Here is a 21,461-nt window from a genome sequence, read left to right as displayed (position 1 = left end):
GGGCAGCTGGAGATACTGGAGAGAGATGCTAAGGAAACCCCAGGTCACCCCTAGACACTGCGCATGGAACCCAGGTTTGGTAAATACTGCAAAGCCTCCATAGTGTTGTAAGAAGCGTGAGATGTTTTTTTGGAGAGTCTGAATTCACTCTCCAGGAAAGTGTTTATCAAAGCGTTGTCCTACTGAACTAGAATATCAGGGGAGATGGTAGTGGTGAGGATTTCCAGGAAGGGAGAGTCTGCATATTTGTTTGTTTGCTTGTTTGTTTATCTGGCCACGCCACACGGCATGTGGGATCTCCATTCCCCGACCGGGGGTTGAACCCGCGCCTCCTGCAGTGGAATTGTGGAGTCTTAACTACTGGACTGCCAGGAGAGTCCCTGCATTTTTAATAAGCATCTTAGATAGAACTTAATGGGGAGTAAAGTTTGGATTTATCATCTATGAAAAGAAGCTCAAGATCCCTTGCCTCTCTGATGTATGGAATTTCTTCGTTTTTGCACATTCTTCAGCTTTTGGTTTTGATTATGTCCTTATATGGTCTCTTGGGATAGGAATGCGTCTCCTGGATTATTTTCTCCACTGTGTCTAGGAAGTCTGCATCTTTCCGAATGAGTTGTGCTGTCAAAGAGTGTCCCTAGAAACCTTTCATGTCCCATCTAAGAGGAAGATGACTTGCATTTATAGCACACACAGTACAGGCAGTGACCTTGGGCAAGAAGAAGAGCAATCATGTTAATGCCATATATTCGAATAATGTTCTACAATTCACAGTTAAGTTGAATTAAATGGCATAGTTAAATTCATAAATTATATGATTACATCAATTCTCACAACTTGCTGTGAGGATCGGTACTATTATTCCTATTTTACAGATTAAGGAATTGAGGTTCAAAGAAGACAAGGCCTTACCATAGGTCAGTGGACTTATATATGGAAGAATGGGTCCTGGAGTCAGGGTCTTCCAACAACTGGCCTGCTGATGCTGACACATGCCACCCAATGGCCTCCTGAATGGCTTTCGTGCACATACCTTGTAAGTTGATGCTTAGAGCAGAGTTGTTGTGTCAGATCGCCCGGGTTCTGATCTTTGTGATTTCTGCGGGAAAATCTCCACTTAAATCGCCATGGACATCCACGTGCTGAATGTTCATTTTCTCTTGGGAAAGACATTTCTGAGTTGCTCTAGCCTTCCCCGCGTTACCTGAGGCCTCGCTACTTTTGAAATGGCTCACACTCTTACCTTATTTGCGTTATAGTACCCCAGGGAAAGCATGAATCTAAGAGTTCCAAAAAACCTTTCTCCCCATATCTGATTATGTTATGTTTACAGACACATCTAGGCACAGGCTTTTTGGATTTTCTACTGCTTTATTTTGATCATCTTGATTTAATCCATGTGAGCTCATTTTCCTCATTAAAGTCATCAAATTAAAGAAGGAAAAGGGAGCTCACAGGCTCCTGCTAGATTTTCCTGAGCAATAGGGGTCCATCCAGTCTCTGCCATGCCCTTCTGGTGATGGGGACACACTGTCAGGGGCTGCAGCCCCTAATAACTAGATTCCTTTCATTGTCACATAATTCTTTCATTGTGTTGGGCTGAGACTTTCAACCTTTATCTTCCACACATTGGTCCTTGTTTTGATCTCTTAAGCAATACAGAGGTCTGTCCCTTGTTTTCATGTGAGAGATTTTCAAACACACGAGCCAGTCATCATGTAGGTCTAGAGTTAGATGATTCAGAGCTGTTATGGGCTGAATTCTATGTCCCCAAAGTTCACATGTTTAAGTCCTAACCCCTAACTTCAGAATGTGATTGTGTTTGTAGATAGTGTCTTGAAAGAGGCAATAAATTAAAATGAGGTTATCGGGGTAAGCCCTATTCCAATATGGCTGGTGTCTTAATAATAAGAAGAAATTAGGACACAGAGACACACAGAAAGAAGACCATGTGAAGGCCCAGGGAGAAGATGGCCATCTACAAGCCAACGAGACAGGCCCCAGAAGAAACCAACCCTGACAACATCCTGTCTCAGACTTCTAGCCTCCAGAACCGTGAGAATATAAATGTCTGTTGCTTAAGCCACCCAGTTTGTGGTACCTTGTTATGGCAGCCTGAGCAGACTAATACATGAATCAAATATTTATGGGGTTGGAGTCAAGGAGATAGGGGAGATCACCTAAGCAAATGTGCAGGGGGAGAGGGTAAAAGGGCCATGGGATAAAAGCCTTACCGAGTAGGTATTGGGAGAGGTCCTGGGAGCCATACTGAGAGAAAAATCGAGAGAGCACAGTGAAAGAAGACAAGGGAAGAAAGAGTTCTTTGCTCCGTTTATACTGGGTTCTAAATTCCTTAACCTTGTGTTCACTTTTGTCAAAATTGTCTTTAGTGCTTAAACACTGTCCTTTCCTTGTCCCCATGCACCAAATTAAGAAGGTGTGGGTTTTAAATCTGAAAATTGGTCATCACAGCATTCAAAGGTAAGGTTAAAGTGTTAATATTAGTGTCGTTGAATTAGGGGGTCAGTCTCAGAAGTTACTTGGGGAGTCATTCTAAGTATACATTTCTTTGACACAGATTATGAAATTCAATTTCAGTGTAGATTTATGGTGGGGTATTAAAATACATTATGAAGACAAACAAACAAGCAAATAAATAAACCAACAAAAACCCCAAACCCCACGTAATTCCCAGGCGCTTCTGATGTGCCCACTGTTTGGGATACACTAATTCAGATGAAAATAAAAATGAATTCCTTCTATATGCCTGGCAATGATGCCAGACCATTGTAGATTTCAAACTTCATGAAAAATTAAAAATTTCCCCCTTTTGAGGGGAATGTTTTTTGAATCCAGTAAACATAGCCTAAATTTCCTATTCTTATTACCTTATTACTTTTCATAATAATGTTGAAAATGATGGTTATCCTGGGATAACCAGGATATTTTGGGATGTTTATGCTCCTTTTCCCAGCAATGGCTTCCCTTGGCCAGCCGGCACTGTTCTTTTCCCATATTTCAGGATCTCAGTGTGAAACAAGCTATGAAAGCTTACAACAGTCAATCATACCGACCATCACATTATTCTTTGTGACTTAGGAGAATACCCCTGTTTCCTCAAGTGCTCTATCTGCTGAGAATTAGGAACCATTTCTATGTAATAAAGAACTATCGCTCACCAGGAAGTATACTGTTCCTTCTGGTGGAGGAAAACTTATGACATTGAACTTGATAAGAGCCATTATTTTCACAAGCTCAAATAAAACAAGTCTTCTTTGTCTCCCCTCCCACCTCTACAGGTTCAAGTATGTGGAGGAGACCAAACTGAAAAGAAAGCATCATAGGTTTTAGACTGAAACAAATCAGGGCTAACCAGGTAATCAAATTCTGTATAAAAACAATGAATTGTGCTACTCTAACTTAGATGTTTCAGAGAAACTCCAATGCCTTCTTTATCCATTTCTGGAATTTTTAAAACCACTGTTCCATAGGGCCTTGAGAATAACCGGAATAACTAGACTCTGTTAATTTAGTTCAGTTATTTAGGAATCAGGTATAAGATTAATTAGAACTAATTAGTATTAAGTTCTAAGTAGGTAGGTAGAGCTTACTATACACTATGCTTAAAACATCACAGTGGGAATGTGGTGGGTAGTCTCCATCTTGAAATTTACCAGGTCTGCCTGATGGGTACTGACTTGACTGGTTCCTCCACTTTAGGGATGCTGAGAGTATACTCCTCCGCTCCAAGTTATATTTTATCCAAGCGTCGTGTCTCTGACATTCTACCTCCAAAGAGTCATTCCTTTGGCTTTCTTTGCTTCCCTTAAAATGAAAATTCTCTTGGTTTGTGCAAAACAAAAAATTACTTTATGCAGGCCAATACATTAAGGTAGTTATTAGCTTTGTTTTCCAGTGACTGAAAGGAACTAGTTGAGCTAGAAGGAACTTGGAAGTTCATCAGTGGGAATGAAAGGAAGGTTTGCTAAGTAGGTGAGGGGAAAGCACAGACAAAGGAGGAAGGGGCCAACTGACACACATTTTGCCCGCTTGGGAATTTTGAATGGGACTGACTCCGCCCACTCAGTACTGCTTAAAACAAAACAAAACAAACAACATATCTTTGAGGGTGCTTTAATATATTGAACTATTTCAGTACTGTGCTGGCCAGGACTTAACAAGGCTAGAGTAAGGAAGGACGGTTAATATTTCAACTATAGTGTGAATTGTAAATCATGACATTGATTTGGGCACAGAGGCTAGATCAGGAATGCTTGAGGAGCACCCTTCAAAGCTCAAATGCAGAGTGCAGAAAATAGTGTTGGTCTTTAATATCATGTCCCCCTTTTTGAGTAAGTCAGAGCTTGAGTTACGAAGCATTGAAAGATCATTTTGTTCCCACATTCAATTTTCTTCTTTTCACTTAGAAAAAACCTTTTAGGCCAAAGACCACTTGAGGTGGCCCTGGTTCCTCCATGTTTCACTCACTGGCTCCTTGTATCTGCTGGACCTGCATTTCCATTCACCATGTCTCAGGAGGAAAATGATTCTAGTGACCTCGCTGTAGGGAGATGGGAGCCTCAGGCATCTTATCAAACTGCCAGGCTGTTCTACATAAGCAGGGCTCTTGGCTCTGGCGTAGGAAAGCAATGCCATTGTCGGCTAACACTCAAGCATCTTGGCAAACTTGCTAAGTGTGTGGGGAGCCCTAACCACTGTTGTTGGCGAGAAGACGAAGCTGTCACTTGTACCTCACTTTCAGAATTCGGCCCTGTTTAAATTAAGCTCTGCAGGTGGAGTCCTGGATTGTGAGAAGGATACAAAGCCTGAGGACATGTTGGCATTTATTCCTCATGCTGCTTCTGAGGACACACAAGAGGGTGTTCTGGACAAATTAGCCAGTTATTGGTTCCTCGAGTAACTTTGGTTTTGGACACCTGACTTGACTCTGTGAGTGAGCAGGAGGTTGTTTTCCCTGAGTGTGTTTGTATGCCTCTTGGCTTTCCTGTCACTGCATGAACATTCAGCCCACAGATTTCTGTTATCTAATCAGGTGCATCGGTCCGCGGTGGAGATGAGAGGGGAGGAACACCCTTCTGACTCAGATTTTGCACAAACAAAACTCAGCCTTGTTAACAAAGGCAGGGAGGAGCGCCCACGGCTGCTCAGATCAGATCTTCCCTGACAATCTGCGGGGCAGTGCAGATGGGTGGGTTTTTATGGCAAGATAAGCAACTGGAGGGCTCCACTTTGGTATGCTAAATAAAATTAAAATGTCAATATTTACACATGACCTTCAAGGCTCTTACACTCTTGCTTTCTTAGGATTCAGTACAGACTGCGTTTTCTTTAGCCTGTTACCAACAGCTTGGAAATTCAGTTAGAGGACATAACCCAAATGTTCTCCAAATGTTCCTTCCAAATGGTCATCTCGAAAAGTGCTGTTTTAAGGCGTGCAACCTTTCTGCACCAAGAGAGGGCTGTCGCGCTGCTTACCCAACTGCAGGGGAATTATCCGGAGATGAAAACCACTGATGATAAAGATAGTGCCGCCAAGCTGCTTTAATTTGTTGATAACTAAAGCACAAGAGGCCTCTTACAGGCTTCTCGAAGCCTCACTATTGTGTATTGTACATTCAACCCCTGCTTGTGTGCTGACACGAACAAATAAACGCGATCATAATGGTTGAAATGTAGTTAGAAACACAATTGAGAACATCTGTATTGTAAGCAGAAATAAATTAGAAATACTGAAGTGTTTCGTAGCTGGGAAAACGAAGGAATAAAAAAATAATCCACAGTACCTGGATTAAGCAGTTATAAATAATGTATAAGGCAAAAATCTCATCACCCCCTGTGTAAACTCCCCCCCCCCATGAAATATATTTTATGACTGTAGTAACACTGTAATAACCAAAGCATTTGTTTTTCCCCACAAACTTTCCATTTCATAACTGGGAGATTGTTTGGATTTACAAGTTCAGGACAAAACATCCCCGAGTTTACTGGTTTTGGTTTCTTCCTCGTGACCTTCAGCTTCAGGACTCTGCACAGCTCTGCACACCACTATTTATTAGAATGCTGCTTTCCACACATGAAAGTTTCCCCCAAACACAACCCTATAAAAACAAACAGAGGCGAACACAAATCCCCTCAGCCCTGGAGGAAAAGGCCTTGAAACTTGCGTTGCAGAAGCCATAGGGAGGATGGGAGAAGCTCTCCCTGCCCAGGACCATGGCACCTGTGTGACTCTTGGAGTCCAGGCTGCCGTCAATAGAACTAATCATTTCGCTTATGTCACTATAAGTAAAGTGACAGCTGCCAGATTAGTGAGCTTTGTCCAACTGAGCTATGGGGCCGTTACAGGGGTGGCCAGAATTTTCCACCGGGCAGCATCCTCAGCATAGCCAGGATCCAGGAGGAACTCCATTCTCTGGGCACTGACTCACCTCTGCAGCCCTTCCCTCTTCAGTTTCTTGGTTCTTTTTCTTCTATCATAAACCCGTGGTCGGGCTCTGCAATATCATGGAACGCAGCAGCATGCTCAAGGGTTAAGCATGACTCTGGAGTCCTGTTGTTTATGAAACCCAGTTCTCCTGGGTCATGCAGGGGGAACCCCCATATCTTTAAGAGCTACTAGGGCAGGAGGTAAAGCGGAGGGAGCTGGCTCAATACAACCTTTATGTAATAGGAGCCGCCCTAAGCCTAATCGGCTCCTACCTCAAATACCTCATGATTCTTTCTGAGCTTTTAATTAGTGAATTAATGTACATCCTATCTGGCTTTCCTGGAGTCCTTGGAATGGTTCCTAAGTGGACCACAGATATCCATAGAGATAACTGCCCGATTCCTAGCCTGACCCCTGATCAGGTGCTACTCCTGCTAGCATGACTTGTGACCATGCTCTATTTCTGCTTCCCCCACTGGAATAGCCGTGTGGCTAAGCGGCTAAGCAGAATGACCCCCTTAGGTCCCCTTCTAGGAGGAAGTCACTCATGGACTCATTTTTGGAGTCACAGAAACGTGTAACTTCTCCTCATTTGGGTAGGCAGCTATGGCAGAATGGGGGGAAATTACTGCGTTATGAGTCGGAAGATTGTTCAGGTGTCTTCTTAAATCTACCTGAGTGACTTTGGATTAGTCCACCTCTGAGCCTCAGTTATCATTGAAAGTGTGGGTAATATTACCTCACACTTTTTCCTTTAGTGGGACTTAAATAAGGTCATGCACATAAAGGAGCTTTATATGGTTTAAAGTGTTATTGAATGGTATTGTGTTATTTGTCTTTGCTCAGGCTGCCATAACAAAATACCACAGACTGGGTAGCTTGTAAGCAACAGAAGTTCACTTCTTTAAGCTCTGGAGGCTGGAAGTCTGAGATCTGGGAACCAGCATGGTTGGGTGAAGGCTGTCTTCTGGGTTATAGACTTCTCAGCTTATGACTGTGTCCATACGTGGTAGAAGGGAAGGGAGGATCTTTCAGGAACCTCTTTTATAAGGGCATTAATCTTGTTCACAAGACCTCCACCCTCATGACCTAATCACCTCCCGAGGCCAGCTCCCTGATACCATCAGCCTAGGGGTTAGGATTTCAGCATATGGATTTTGGGGCGACACCAAACATTCAGACCATAACATCTTTATTAAAAGGAAATTTCTATTCTACCTATGTGACAAGGTGGTTTGAGGATCAAATTAAATAAAATATGTGAAAAGGGCTTTGAAAAGTATAAAGCAATGCAAAGCACATCACTGTATTGTGAATGGAGTGACAGAGCCCTGTCAGCTGGACTTCCTGTCGTCAGTAGGTCCATGTACACACGTGCCAGAGCAGCACAGTTTTCTAGACAAAAAGAGGGTGCAGAGGCTGGAGACTTTAAATCTGGTGTTACCATTAATCATTACGTTTCTTATTGTGAGCACCTCAATTAATTGTTCTGAGATCTTTGTCTCATTTCTTTTACTTCTAATATGAAGAAACAACAGTCATCTCCTAATATGGTTGTTGGGAAAACATAATTGAAATGAATTCCAAAAATAGCTTTTAAGGACAAAGTTATGTGAAGGACAGAAATTGTGCGTGAATTCTCTCAGCAATGAATAGGCATATCTCCATATACCCCTAGGATCTCAAGCTGATAATGTAACGACAAGAACCTATTCAATCAGAACAAGGGGATGGTTCTGCTCGTGTGACAATCTAGGTCTCAGAGTCTGGTATGTGGGAGGGGTGGAAAGAGCAGATTGCATTTTCAGGAGAAAGGTTAAGCTTGAATGTTTTGGACAGGAGGTGGTTAGGTGCATTTTTAAAAAGTCCTTGAATTTACCTGATGAGTTTTGTGTCCTTGTGATGGTTGTAGCCCATTCCAGGTTAGGAGTAAATTTAGCAACACAAAAGAGGTCATTTAAAAATCTCTCCCTCACATGCTCCATTTCGCCTGGTGCCCCTTCTAGTTTTTGCCTCTTCACTAATTTGCAACCTGTGAGACTGCCCTTCTGATCATTGTGAGTTTAAGATTAGTCGTATGTGGTTTCCGAAATGTTTTGAAACTTTTATAGGAGAGTTGTGAAAAGGTGGAGGTTTCCAGAAAACCCTTAATAGAAGTTCAGAGATCCATTTATTTATTTATTTGGGCTTTAAAACATTTTAGTTTAAACTAATTTTAGACTTAGAAAATGTTGAAAAAATGCTATAAAGTGTTCCTTTATATCCCTCACTCTGCTTCTACTTATGTTAACATTTCTCATCACCATTGTAATTATCAAGACTAGGAGATTAAAATTAGCACAATAATATTAGCTAAACTACAGGCTTCATTAGAAATTCACAAATTTTCCTACAAATATCCTTTTCTGGTTCCAGGATCCTCTCCAGGACCTCACACGGCATTTTGACTCCAATCTGTCACAGTTCCTCAGTCCTTCCTTGTCCTTTATGAGTGGCTCTTTTTGAAGACCAGTGATCAGTAATTTTGTAAAATATTCTTTAATTTAGCTTTTTCTAATGCTTTCTCATGATTGGGGTAAGATTATGCAGTTTTTGCAAGAATGCCACAGAAATGATATTGTGTCCCTTTTCAGCACATCATATCAAGGGATTCATGATACTGATATATCTTATTATTGGTGATATTTACCTTGATCACTTGGTTAAGGTGGCTCCTGCTGCTTTTGCCACGATAAAGTTACTATCTTTCCCTTTGTATTGATAAGTATTTTGAGGCAGGTACTTTGAGTTTATTCAAATTCTCTTTATCCTTCTTGAATTTCTTTTGCATGAAATAGCAGACACCTAAGAAAAGGAGATATACTCTTTGAGGATTTGCTTCTTTTCACTTACTATATGCTGTAGGAAGCACCTCACATCAGTTTTAGATTTTTTTTTTTTTTTAATAAATTTATTTATTTATGGCTGTGTTGGGTCTTCGTTTCTGTGTGAGGGCTTTCTCTAGTTGCGGCGAGTGGGCGCCACTCTTCATCGCGGTGCGCGGGCCTCTCACTGTTGTGGTCTCTCCCGTTGCGGAGCACAGGCTCCGGACGCGCAGGCTCAGCGGCCATGGCTCACGGGCCTAGCCGCTCCGCGGCATGTGGGATCTTCCCAGACCAGGACGCGAACCCGTGTCCCCTGCACTGGCAGGCAGATTCTCAACCACTGCGCCACCAGGGAAGCCCAGTTTTAGATGTTTTGCTAATTCTTTTATACAGTTGCATAGTACTCCATTGTATGTCTATACCAGTTTATTCAAGCACTCTTCCACATATGGGCAATTAAATTGTTTCCAGTGTTTTGCAATTACAAACAATGAGGCAATGAATAAATTCGTACATATGTGCTTTTGCATTGTTGGAGATACATCCCCTAGAAGTGGGGTTGCTAGGTCAGAAAGAAAATGCATATGCAATTTTGTTAGACATTGCCAAATGTTCCTGCAGAAGGGCTGTACCAATTTGTATTCCCACCAGGAATGTTTGGAAGTGCCTGTTTCCCCATACCTCCACCAATAAGCTTAACTAATAGAAAGTATTCCCATATTTTAAATTTTTTGCCAGTCTGTTAGGTGAGAGACATGGATTTGTTCAAGTATGAGTGAGTTTGAGCAGTTTTTCACATGTTCAAAGGCCATTTTAATCTTTGTGTGTGTGTGTGTGTGTGTGTGTGTGTGTGTGTGTGTGTGTGAATTTCTCCTCATTCTTCTATCAGGATTTTTGTCTTTTGTCCCTTAATAATTAAGATTTTTTTATATGTAAGGAATATTAGTCTTTTTTTCTAGTATGTGTTACAAATATTTTCTTGCTATTTGTCAGTTGTCCTGTGACTTTGTTTATGGTGCTTTTTGTCAGGCAAAAGTTTTAAATTTGTATGCAGTCAAATTTATAAATTTTTTTCTTTGGTCTCTGACTTTAAACCATAGTTAGAAAGCTTTTTTCTTCCCAAGATTAAAGAACAGAATAATTAAGCTGTGTTTTCCTTTATATTGTCCTGTTTCAGTTTTTATATTTAGGTCCCTAATCCACTTGGAGTTTATCTACTGTATGATGTGAGATATAGATCTATTTTAACTTTTCCAAATGACTACCTACTTGTTTCAGACTATTTATTAAAAAGTTCATCTCTACCCCAGTGATTTGAGATGCCACTCTTGTCATATACTAAATTTCCATATGTATTGGGGGCTATTTCTGAACTGTTCTATTCTAGTCTATTTGTCTATTCATGTTCCACACCATTTTAATTATCAAGGCTTTATAGAATGTTTTAATTTCTGGTAAGACTAGTCACCATACACAGTTCTGGTGTTTTTTTTGTTTTTTTTTTTAGTGTTTTTCAACCTACTTTTGCATGTTTTTTTCTTTTTTCCATTTGAACTTTAGTATCAAATTGTCTAACTCCAGAAAATAGCTTGCAGGTGGATTTTATGGGAATTGTAATAAACTTATAAATTAACTTAGGGAGAACTGATATTTTTATAATGCTATAATCCTATTTAAGAACAGGGGATGTCTTTCCATTTGTTCCAGGCTTTATTAGTGTAATTCAGGGGTGTTTAAAAATTTTTCCTTTTGTAGATTTGCACACTTGTTAAATTTACTCATAAGTACATACTGCATTTTGATGCTGTTGTAAGTGGGTTTTCTTTACCATTATTTCTCCTATTTATTGTTTGTTTGTATGAAGGGTATCGATTTTTACATGTTAATTTTATATCCCACTACTTCAATAAATTCTTTCATTGTTTGGGTTAGTTTTATTATTGATTCTCTGGAGTTTTCCAGGTATATTATCATATCACCTGCAAATATAGTTTTCCTTCTTCTTTAATAATTCTTATGCCTCTATTTGATTTCTCTGGTCTAATTGCATCGGCTAATAGTGCAAATAGTAGTAGAGATCATAGGCGTTTGTGTTCCTGATCATAGTGGAAATGGCTCTAGTGTTTCTTCATTAAATATGATACTGACTTTAGAACTATTCATCATTTCAAGAAGTATCTGTCAATTCTTATATACTGGAGTAGTTTTATCATGAGTGTGTGTTGAACTTAGTCAAATGCTTTCTCAGCGTCTATGGAAATAGTCATATCGTTTTTCTCCTGTAGACATTATTATGTGTAGTAGCCTGAATAATGGCCATCAGGTCCTAATCCCTGGAACGTGTAAATGCTACTTTATATGATAAAGTTGTTGCAGATATGATTAAATTAAGGATCTTCAGATGAGGAAATTATCCTGCATTATCCAAGTGGGCCCTAAATGCCATCACAAATGTGCTTATAAGAGAGAGATAGAGTGAGATTAGACACTTATGTAGTGGAGGAGGTGATGTGAAGACGGAGGCAGAGATTAGAGTGATGTGGTCATAGGCTAAGGGATGCTGGTGGCTACCAGAAGCTGGAATAGGCAAGGAACACATTTTCCCAGAAACTGTGGAGGGCACATGGCCCTCCCAACACTGTAATTTCAGACTTCTCACTTCCAGAACTATGAGAAAATACATTCCTGTTGTTGTCGGCCACCACATTTGTGGTAATTTGTTATTGTTACCATAGAAAACTGATGCAGATTTTGGTACTGGGAAGTGATGTGCTGTTGTACCAAATACCTAAAAATGTAGCAGTGGCTTTGAAATGTTAGTGAGTGCTGTTGCTCTGTAGTTTTATTTCTTTGTATTGTCTTTATCTGTTCAGGTATAAGTATTATATTTGCATGCTAAAAAGGATTAAAAAGTTTTCTTTGATTTTCAATGTTGTGTAGCAATTTATAGAGCATTAGGACTACCTAGTGTTTAAAGGTTTGGTAGAATTTCCCTGTAAAATTATCTGTGCTAGTTGATTTTTTTTTGTGGGGGAGTTCCTTTGTACATTTCTCTATTTCTTATATGGAAATTCGTATATTTAAACTTTCTAACTATAATGAGGTAAATATGTACTTCTCTAGAAGTTATCCATTTTGTTTGGGTTTTTCAATTTATTTGCATAGAGGTCTGCAACTTAGTCTCTTTTTAATTTTTTTTTTCATTTCAATGGTTGTTTTTTTCATTTCTTTTTTTTGTGTGTATATTTGTATATTTTCCCCTAGCTGGTGGTTTACTTATTTTGTTAAATTTTTCCCCAAATCAGTATTTTGATTCTTTAAAATTCACTTAATGCCCACATGGCAATGTAAGCATATCCACTTCTCTTTCCCTTCTCCTATTTTTTATTGCATTATTTCTACTTTGTGAAATAGTAGAAATAGTGCAATAAGCACTATTTTCAACAGCTGTTAGTCTTTCACCCTCATCCCTGCCTTTGTATTAGTGTTATATGTACATTTACATATTTTAAAATGTTCCCTATCAGTCCTTTTGTTGAAGGACTGATATGATTTTGTTGGATGCAGCTCATTCTTTCGTAGATTCTTTAAGAACAATCTATGGGTACAGAATTCCATAAGTTCTTGTATACTGAAAATTGTTATTTGATATTTGAAGGACAGCTTGACTGTATATGAAATCCTTTGTTCACAATTTCTTTCCTTAAACTTAAAAAAAATAGTACTCCACTGTTGCCTTCTTTGTATGTTGGTTTTGATGCCAGTTAAACTCTCCTGACATTATTAATTTTGCAAAAAAAAAGTTTTGAAAACAGTATTTGTTCTTTTTGTCCAGAGGTCTTGAAGATCTTATCTTTGTCTTTGAAATCTAACAGTTTTATAGGCATATGTCTCAGTTTTGATCATTCTTAGTTAATTTTCTTAGATACCTCCTAAGCCTTTTCAACCAAGATTCACGCCTTTTTCTCTTTCTGGAAAAATTTTTTGGATTATAATTTTAAAGACTATTTGCATTTGTTTTCTTTTTCTTATTTATGATTCCAGTAGTACAAATATTATTCCTTCTTTACCTGTCTTCTATTTCCACTATTTTTCTCTGATCCTCTTTATATCTTCCTTTGTGTCATTTCATTCTCTTGGTTGTTTTCCTGCCTTTCTTCAATGTCCCTTATTAAATTTTCACTTGAGTCTATTTACTCTTGGGCACTGTAATTTCCTCTTTATTTATGAGATAATATCATCTTTTTTTCTTCCATTTATTTCCTGAGTTCAATCAACTATTTTTTCATTCCTACCTTTTTTGTCCATTTCTGTTCTCAGTGTTTGAATTTATAATTTAAAGTGTTTTTTTCATATCCTTAAATCCTTGTTATGATATATTTAATTTGATTTGGAATGTAAACGTAAAGTTTCCTTCTGCTTCATGTTTTATTTTTGTTTTGTTTTTTGTCTTTTTTTTTTTGGAAGAGGGTGGTTGGATTTTTCTCAGTTGATTTGTGTGTAAATTCATTCTGCAATAGTCCTTTTTGGATTTTATTGTCCTGATTTTACTTTTTGTGATACTGGAATGCTTTACATGGTCCTGGTTAAAAGGCACTCTTCACTGTTGATCTATTAAAATTCAAATACTTTAGCGGGTTTTGTTTGTTTTGGTGGTGGAGGAGGATTGTGAGTCCACTAATTTTGCTGATCTATTTTTTCTTGCAGGACCCTACATTTTTCTTCATTTCTGCTTTACTACCTAATTGCTAAAGGACTCTTTTTCCTTCTGTTTTTTTCTTTCCTCTTTGTTTTTTCTCTTCCAGAAGCTATGTGTTTGAAAGACTGTTCTTTTAAATCTTACTTTCTCATTTAAACTGTGTCTACCACCTTAAGTTGTGTGTCTGGTTCTAAAGGAGATGCCTACCCTTTCAAAGGCACAAACTTTGAAATCTCCTTTAGGATGTTCAGCTCTGTTTAATCTTCCTAGTGTCCTCTCCAACTTTCCTTAAGGTCCCCTTGCCTCTGTCCTTCTTCTGTATTCCTAGCAGTTTTTATTGGTCTGCCTTTGCTTGCAGCAAAGCTCTGTGGTAGGAGTTGGGAGGGGAAGAAAGGCACAGAATTTGTTTCTTTTTCTCTTTTTACTCACTATATATATATATATATATATATATATATATATATATATATATATTAGGATTCTTGGCATTGTCTTAAGGTAGTATTGAGAATATGGTTTTGCACAGAGCTTTCATAGTTCCGAAGTTATTGTGTACTGTTCCATGGAGGAATGGGGGTTGGGAAGTTACTTACTATACACCTGTCATTGTCTTTAGCTACATAAAAGTCCTCAAAGGATGCAGGTTTGCATGGTAAAAGAGCAATCTCATCCCTGCCAGTGGTTTTGCTAACCACCTGTACAGCTGATGGCTCCCATATTTAGATTTTGAATCCAGACTTTTTCTAAGCTTTGGATCCACATATCCAACTATAATCACACAACCTCAAGTTCATCAAGGTCAAAACTCAACAATCTCCTTCCCCAGGAAGCATGATCTCCTCCCTCCCCTCACACACATTCTGTTTCTTGTTGAAAGGTAGCATTCTCCACTGGGAGACTCAAGCTAGAAAATTGAGAGTCATCTAGAGACATCTATCTCCCTTGCCCACATCTCCAACTAATAAATGGCTATTGGATGAAAGTCCTCAAACTTTCTAGAAGAAGATGAAAAAGAACCAAAATTTTTGTCCTTTGACAACACCTGGCATAGATCTGGATAGTTGTTCTTTGCTACTCAAGGGTAGATCTTGCTAGTGGAGGGAATAACAGTACAGAACACTTATAATTTAATAAGGAGTTTATAAGAATGATAAACTTCTTATTGGAGTCCAAGATCTTGGAGGCAGGGACAATGTCTTTTCATTTGATAATCTTTCACAGTAGTTGACAGAAAGCTTAAAAAAGGTCATTAGGGATATTTTAAATAAATGAATAATAAAATGAATAAATGACTATGATACCACCTGTGATTAAGCACATACCTCCTAATATAAAGAAAAATTCTTCAAAAATATCCCTAAACTTAAGCAAGTCAACTCAAATTCCTACAAGCGTTAGGAATGTGACAAAAATGAATGACATGGCCACTTTGACACTGGCAAACTGGGACTCTTAAGTCAGGCTTCTTACCCATATTTTTGTGTGTGCCATGAACCCCTTTTTTGGAATCTGGTGAAACTTATGGACCCTTCTCAGAATGATGTTTTAAAACGCATAACATAAAATGCATAGAATTACAAAGGAAACCAATTACATAGAAATATAATTATCAAAGTATTAAAAAACACACAAATGTATGAGATAGTAATATATGTGCTTCTTTATTAATGCATTAAATAACAAGTTCTAGCAGCCAAACTAATAACTACCATATTTTCAAGTAGTGGTAAATATAAGCAATTTTTCAAGATATCTACAACAACTGTGATGTGATATGAAAACACCCATGATTTCCGTTGGTGACGCAGTGAAGGCATGCTTGCCAATACCACAGTAGTTTCTTGCCTGTATTCATAATTGAATAAAATGCTAAATTTCAGTTAGAAATTAATAAAAATAAAGATGCAATTTTTTTCCCATCCAAGTTCATGGCCATCTGAATTCTACTATGCACACAGCTGTATCCATGAACTCCAGGTTAAGAACCCCTGGTTTAGAAGGTGCCACTGCTATCAGATCTATCTGACTACAGCCAGGCAGAACAGTGACCTTAGGGGCCTCAGTTTTCTGTGACCTCTGACCTAAACTCTTATGCAAATGTGGATCCATCATTTTTCAGTCCCTCTATAAGAGTTGCCCTTATGGGAAAAAAAATAGGTTGGAATATGACAGCTGAGTTGTCTCTTGATAGGCAGAGAAGTCTGTTTTGCCCAAGACAAAATGGACTCATATTTTACAAGGTTAAGATGCTATCCATTAGCCATTCTCTGCAGACCCCAATCTAAAGGCCCTCTCAGAAGCCAGGTTCATGACAGAGGAGGGTGTGAAAGGTGATGGAAGAGGGCTGGAACCTGGAAAACAAATTCTACAACTTGTAGATAATAAACAAAAAGGGTAGGAACTTCCCACTAGCTGATAGAAAGAAAATGTCACAAACATGAAAACATAATAAAGCTGGCTTTGAGTCCTTGGTGCCTTCCCTTCATGATTAATGATTGGTCTCAAATAGGATGGGTAAGGGAAAGTGAAGTTCCTCTTGAAGTAGCTTTAAAAATGCCACAGCTTAAAAAAATTATTGTAACATCAATTTAAGAAAAAAAAAAAAAACAACTCTGCTAAAATGTAAAGGTCAAGAAAGATTTGGGTGTTTTTAAATGCTGTCTAGAAGAAATTCGTATAAAGGTTACGATGTCATGTCGTTTCAGAATTATAGGCATAGAAGGGGGGTCCTGGACAAAAGCGGTGCTACCTGGGGGCCTTCAGTGACTATGACCCTTGCCAACAGTGGGCAGCATGCAGCTGTTGGATCACAGTGTGTCCCTGTGTCCCTGGGGAAAGCCAGGCACTGCTCTCTCAGAGCCTTTAAAGCCGTGGGAACATTTCACTTCCAAAGCTCTCTTTTGACTACAGGCAGGCCTTAAGATGATCTTCCCCCGTCCTCCCAACAGCATCACTCAAAGCAGCACTTAAAGCCCCCCAGGGGAGGGAACTCTGAGCTCCTGCTACCCCTCTTGCCTTCTTTCACTCTGCGTGGAACTACTCAGTCCTTCAGAAGAAGTTTCCACAGACAGAACCAGGCCTGGTCTGTAGGTTTAAGGCACATGGGGGAATCTCCTGACCTCCACCAAGAAGGTGCCCTGTGAGCATGGTGGAGGTTTCCATGACCTCACACCTCAGTGGTCTGGGAATAGGTGTCCATTTGGTCTCAGGTGTTCTAGTCACAGGCTACCAGACACTTAAGGGACATCTCCTGGCCACGGCGATTCTCCCCGGGAATGCAGCCTGGAGCGCCTGCACAACAGTGCATCCGAACAGGACTACCCCTCAGGGATTCGGGGGTCCCCTGGTCACGGAAGAACAGTGGTTTTCCACCAGTCCCCACAAACATGACCCCCAAACCACCTGGATGGGATCCAATTGCTCCTCTCAATGTGGCCTCTGGAGAGGCAGCCTTGTATCACCCGAGAGCCTGTCAGAAACACAGAATCTCAGGCCTCACCTCAGACTTATCGAACCAGACTTTGCATGTTAATGAAATGTCCCCGTGACATGTATTCCCATGAAAGTCTAAGATGCTCTGCTTGCTCAAGACATACGTCTGCATGAGTAAGCATGTGCACATGAGCGGGCACACACAGAGGCCAACTCTGCCCTGGGGAACCTCTGTTGAGTGATAAGGGTAGGGCTTAGCCCTCAGAAGCAAAGGATGGAAATGACCATTGTAGAGAGTTCGAATCTGTCTTGCCAACACCTATTAAAGGATCAAGAGCTGGACACTGTGCACTTGCTGTGCGTGTTTATCTTAGTGAGCTTTACTTGGATGATGTGGGCCCTTGGAAGAGCAAGTTAAGTCCTTTGACCCTTCACACCGCCTCACCCTGAGAGGTCCTTTGTGACATTAGCTGATCTTTTGTGGCAGGGCCGGACTTCCAGATAGGGGGCTAGACCTTTGCAAAACATAACTTACAGGGCATCAGGAAGCGACTCTCAAAATGCAATCTGGGTGTCTTGTTAATTGAGTCTGGAATCCACCATCAAAGAGCCAATCACTTGAGTTAACTGAGAGTTTCTTGTTAAATATGTAAGCCTCACCATCGCTGCTCAGGCCACTTCCCCTGGAGTGGGCAAAATACTTCTCCTCTAGTGTCTGTCTCAAACTCTCTCCCAAAACTACCTTAATTTCCCTGACACTTCTACTTATTACTGCTGCTTCTTATTTCTGATTTTACTAATTTTATATTCCATTCATTTAGCACTGAAAATGTACTCTTTTGCTGTTTCATAGAGCCTCTCTTTCCAACTAGATTTTTTAAGCCAATCAAGAGCACACATGTATCCTATTTCTCGTAGGCCAGCCCCAGCCTGGGCACTATATCCAGGAGGGGGTCTAATAAACTTTAAAAAATTAAAGTATCGTCATCAGCTATTAATGCTTCTGGATGCCAATGCTTTCCAGATGCCGGACATTCACACACGTCAGCTCACATGACCCTTACAATTACCCCTGGGATCCCCATGCCAAGAGGAAGAGACTGAGGCTCAGAGGCCACAGGGGACTTTGCAAAGTCACATGGCTAGTGCACGGCCAGGCCAGATCTGAACTCAGATTTATCTGCTACGTGTGTTCCCTCTTCATTAATCCTGTTGTGGGAACAAGGTTGCCTTTTTCTTTGAGAGCCAATCATATAAGAGCTCTGGGATGTGAAGACCGGCTGGTTAGAGATGCAAGACAAGGTCCCCATGAGCAGTCCTTGTATTCAATATGATCCTGGGAAAGTTGTTTCTTTTTCTGTATCCAAGAGTCTCCTTCTCTAGCATAGGGGTGTTTATCTTTAACTCAGTGGCTCACTGAAAAGTTCAACAGTCAGTAAGTGTCAAGGAAGGGAAAGGGCACTGGATGTGAGAGCCGACCTCAGGGACAGTCCCTCGGAGTTGGGATCCTTCGACACTCTTGAGGAGGGTGGTTCTGTGTACAGCCACACCGGTTGCAGGGTCTTGCTTTTCCTCCCACTCCTTGCTTCCGATTTCTTAAAGGAGAGACAGTAGATCTTCTCCAGGGTGGCCTTCATACTGTGAACGAGCCTGCAAAGGTCCATCTCCCACCTTATGACATCAGAAAGAGCAGATCTATTCTTCACACTCAGAGCATGGAAGCCAGAAATTGCCCATTTATGAAACTACTCACAGGGAAACAATTCCTGCTGAAGGGGCTTGAGTTACTTCGTTGACATTTACCACAAAAACCAAACCAAAACCAAAACCAAATCCCCACAATACCCTGGATTCAGGAAGAAGTGGACATAATGTGATTCTCCCCAATCAAGAGTCAATGAGGGATTTTAATTCCTGAACACAATTATGATGATGGCTATGACCTCCATGGAGTCATTGCCTTTTGCTACTCTTCCAGGGAGCTGGATTTCCATATTTAGAAAGGAAAGGACATGATATAAGGAACCTTGTGTAGCTACAGAAAATTCTTTCCTAAATATGTAGTGCTTTTCTAAGAAGCCTTTCCAACTAAATGATTCAGCCTATTATCAAAACATTCTACCATATGATCTAGCAATCCCACTCCTGGGCATATATCTGGAGAAAACCATAATTTGAAAAGATACATGCACCCCAATGTTCATTGCAGCAGTATTTACAATAGCCAAGACATGGAAGCAACCTAAATGTCCATTGACAGAGGAATGGATAAAGAAGATGTGGTACATATACACAATGGAATATTACTTAGCCCTAAAGAGAATGAAATAATCCCATGTGCAGAAACATGGATGGACCTAGAGATTATCATACTAAGTGAAATAAGTCAGAGAGACAAAGACAGATATCATATGATATCACTTACATGTGGAATCTAAAAAAAAAATGATACAAATGAACTTATTTACAAAACAGAAACAGATTCAGACTTCAAGAACAAACCTGTGGTTACCAAAGGGAAAAGACTGGGGGGAGGGATAAATTAGGAGTTTGGGATTAACATATACATACTACTGTATATAAAATAGATAAGCAAGAAGGACCTACTGTATAGCACAGGGAACTATACTCAATATTCTGTAATAACCTATATAGGAAAAGGATCTGAAAAAGAGTGGATATATGTGTATATATTACTGAATCACTTTGCTGTACACCTGAAAGTAACACAACATTGTAAATCAACCATACTCCAATATAAAATAAAAAATTAAATTTAATTTTAAAAAAAGTTTTACAGATACATAATTCACCAGCCCAGTTAAGACAAATGTTAAGTAAAAGGGAACAAAGTTAAGGTGTCCAAGGTTTCTATCAGAGCAGCTCCTGCTACACGTGTGCTCTTTGAGCTGCCATCTTGACTAAGATTCTCACATTTGAACAGTTCTTACCATTAGACCAATTTATTTGGGTTAAGCCATTGTCTCTGGCTGGAAGGAACCTATTAAAAGTACAGGTTACTTGGGCCTAGTAACACAATTTCCACAATAATCGTTATTCTAGCTGCGTGAATTACTTTATCAGATTAATTAGCTGTCACCTATCAGACAATACGGCTCTGAGGAAATAAGGCATATTTTAATGGACATCATTGACTGAAATACGAAACATTACATGGAGCCCTATGGTGGGGGTCTGGGAGGGTAGAAGACAGAGAAAGACACTGATTAAGACAGGGGAGCAGAGGAGAGATAAGTCAGGAGAAGATCAAAATCACACTTCTATCCCCTTTGCAGTTTGGCCTCTGATCCATGCAGTTTTGTTTTCTGATGAAATGTTTCGAATGTAAAGTGACTAATATAATCTCTTCTTTGTACATGCCTCCAAAAAATAAGTCCTACTTGTATCAAAATTAAAAGTGAAATGATTCTCCTGATCCTTTCTGGCAATGTTAACCCATATCTGCTTCTCCCCTCCTTCCTGGGCACCCAGCTAAGCAGCATTTCCCAGCCCTGTGTGTCTAGATGGGGGTCACGTGACAAAGGACTAGAGACCAGGATGTGGGTGACCATAGAACATGTCACATGGACTTCTAGCCTCTCTCCCTCGTCCCTTAAGTGGCTGAAAACCAACAACTGGAAGACACAAGAGAGATGGAGGAAGCCCCTTGGCAGTAGATGCCTGGGTCCCCGAGTCACCACCTGAAGACGGACAACCCAGGAGTGTGTCTGACCAGGAAACCCCAATTTGGACTCGCCATTGGTGAGAAACAAAATTTGATTGTGCTAAGACATCGAGATCTGGATGTCCTTTTATTATGTCACAGTGTATCAAGTGTGTCATTTACCCCAACTGCTATAACTTACCATCTTTATTAGTATTTGTCGTCACTAGACTGCAGGATACTTAATAGACTGAGCAAAACAGGACTTTTAAAATGATTAAAAAAAAAGAATATTGCATATATTAGTAGCTCTAGTTTGCTAAAGACTTTCTATCAGTCATGTTAAGTGCTTTG

The 21,461-nt window shown here is 39.9% G+C and overlaps 1 long non-coding RNA gene across 1 annotated transcript in view; it reads left to right on the top strand.

The window, feature by feature from the left end:
- Positions 1–2,158: 2,158 nt before the first annotated feature.
- Positions 2,159–21,461, top strand: part of LOC129392037 (uncharacterized) — a 56,934-nt gene continuing 37,631 nt past the window's right edge. Inside the window, exons 1-2 of the long non-coding RNA XR_008616987.1 lie at positions 2,159–2,481; positions 3,300–3,376. This is a non-coding gene — a long non-coding RNA (uncharacterized lncRNA). The remainder of the gene's footprint in view (positions 2,482–3,299; positions 3,377–21,461) is intronic.

This window comes from Physeter macrocephalus, chromosome 4, assembly GCF_002837175.3.
Source record: "Physeter macrocephalus isolate SW-GA chromosome 4, ASM283717v5, whole genome shotgun sequence".
Classification (NCBI taxonomy): Eukaryota; Metazoa; Chordata; class Mammalia; order Artiodactyla; family Physeteridae; genus Physeter; species Physeter macrocephalus.
The sequence above is the reverse complement of the archived record's forward strand: the minus strand, read 5'-3'. Positions and strand labels throughout refer to the sequence as shown.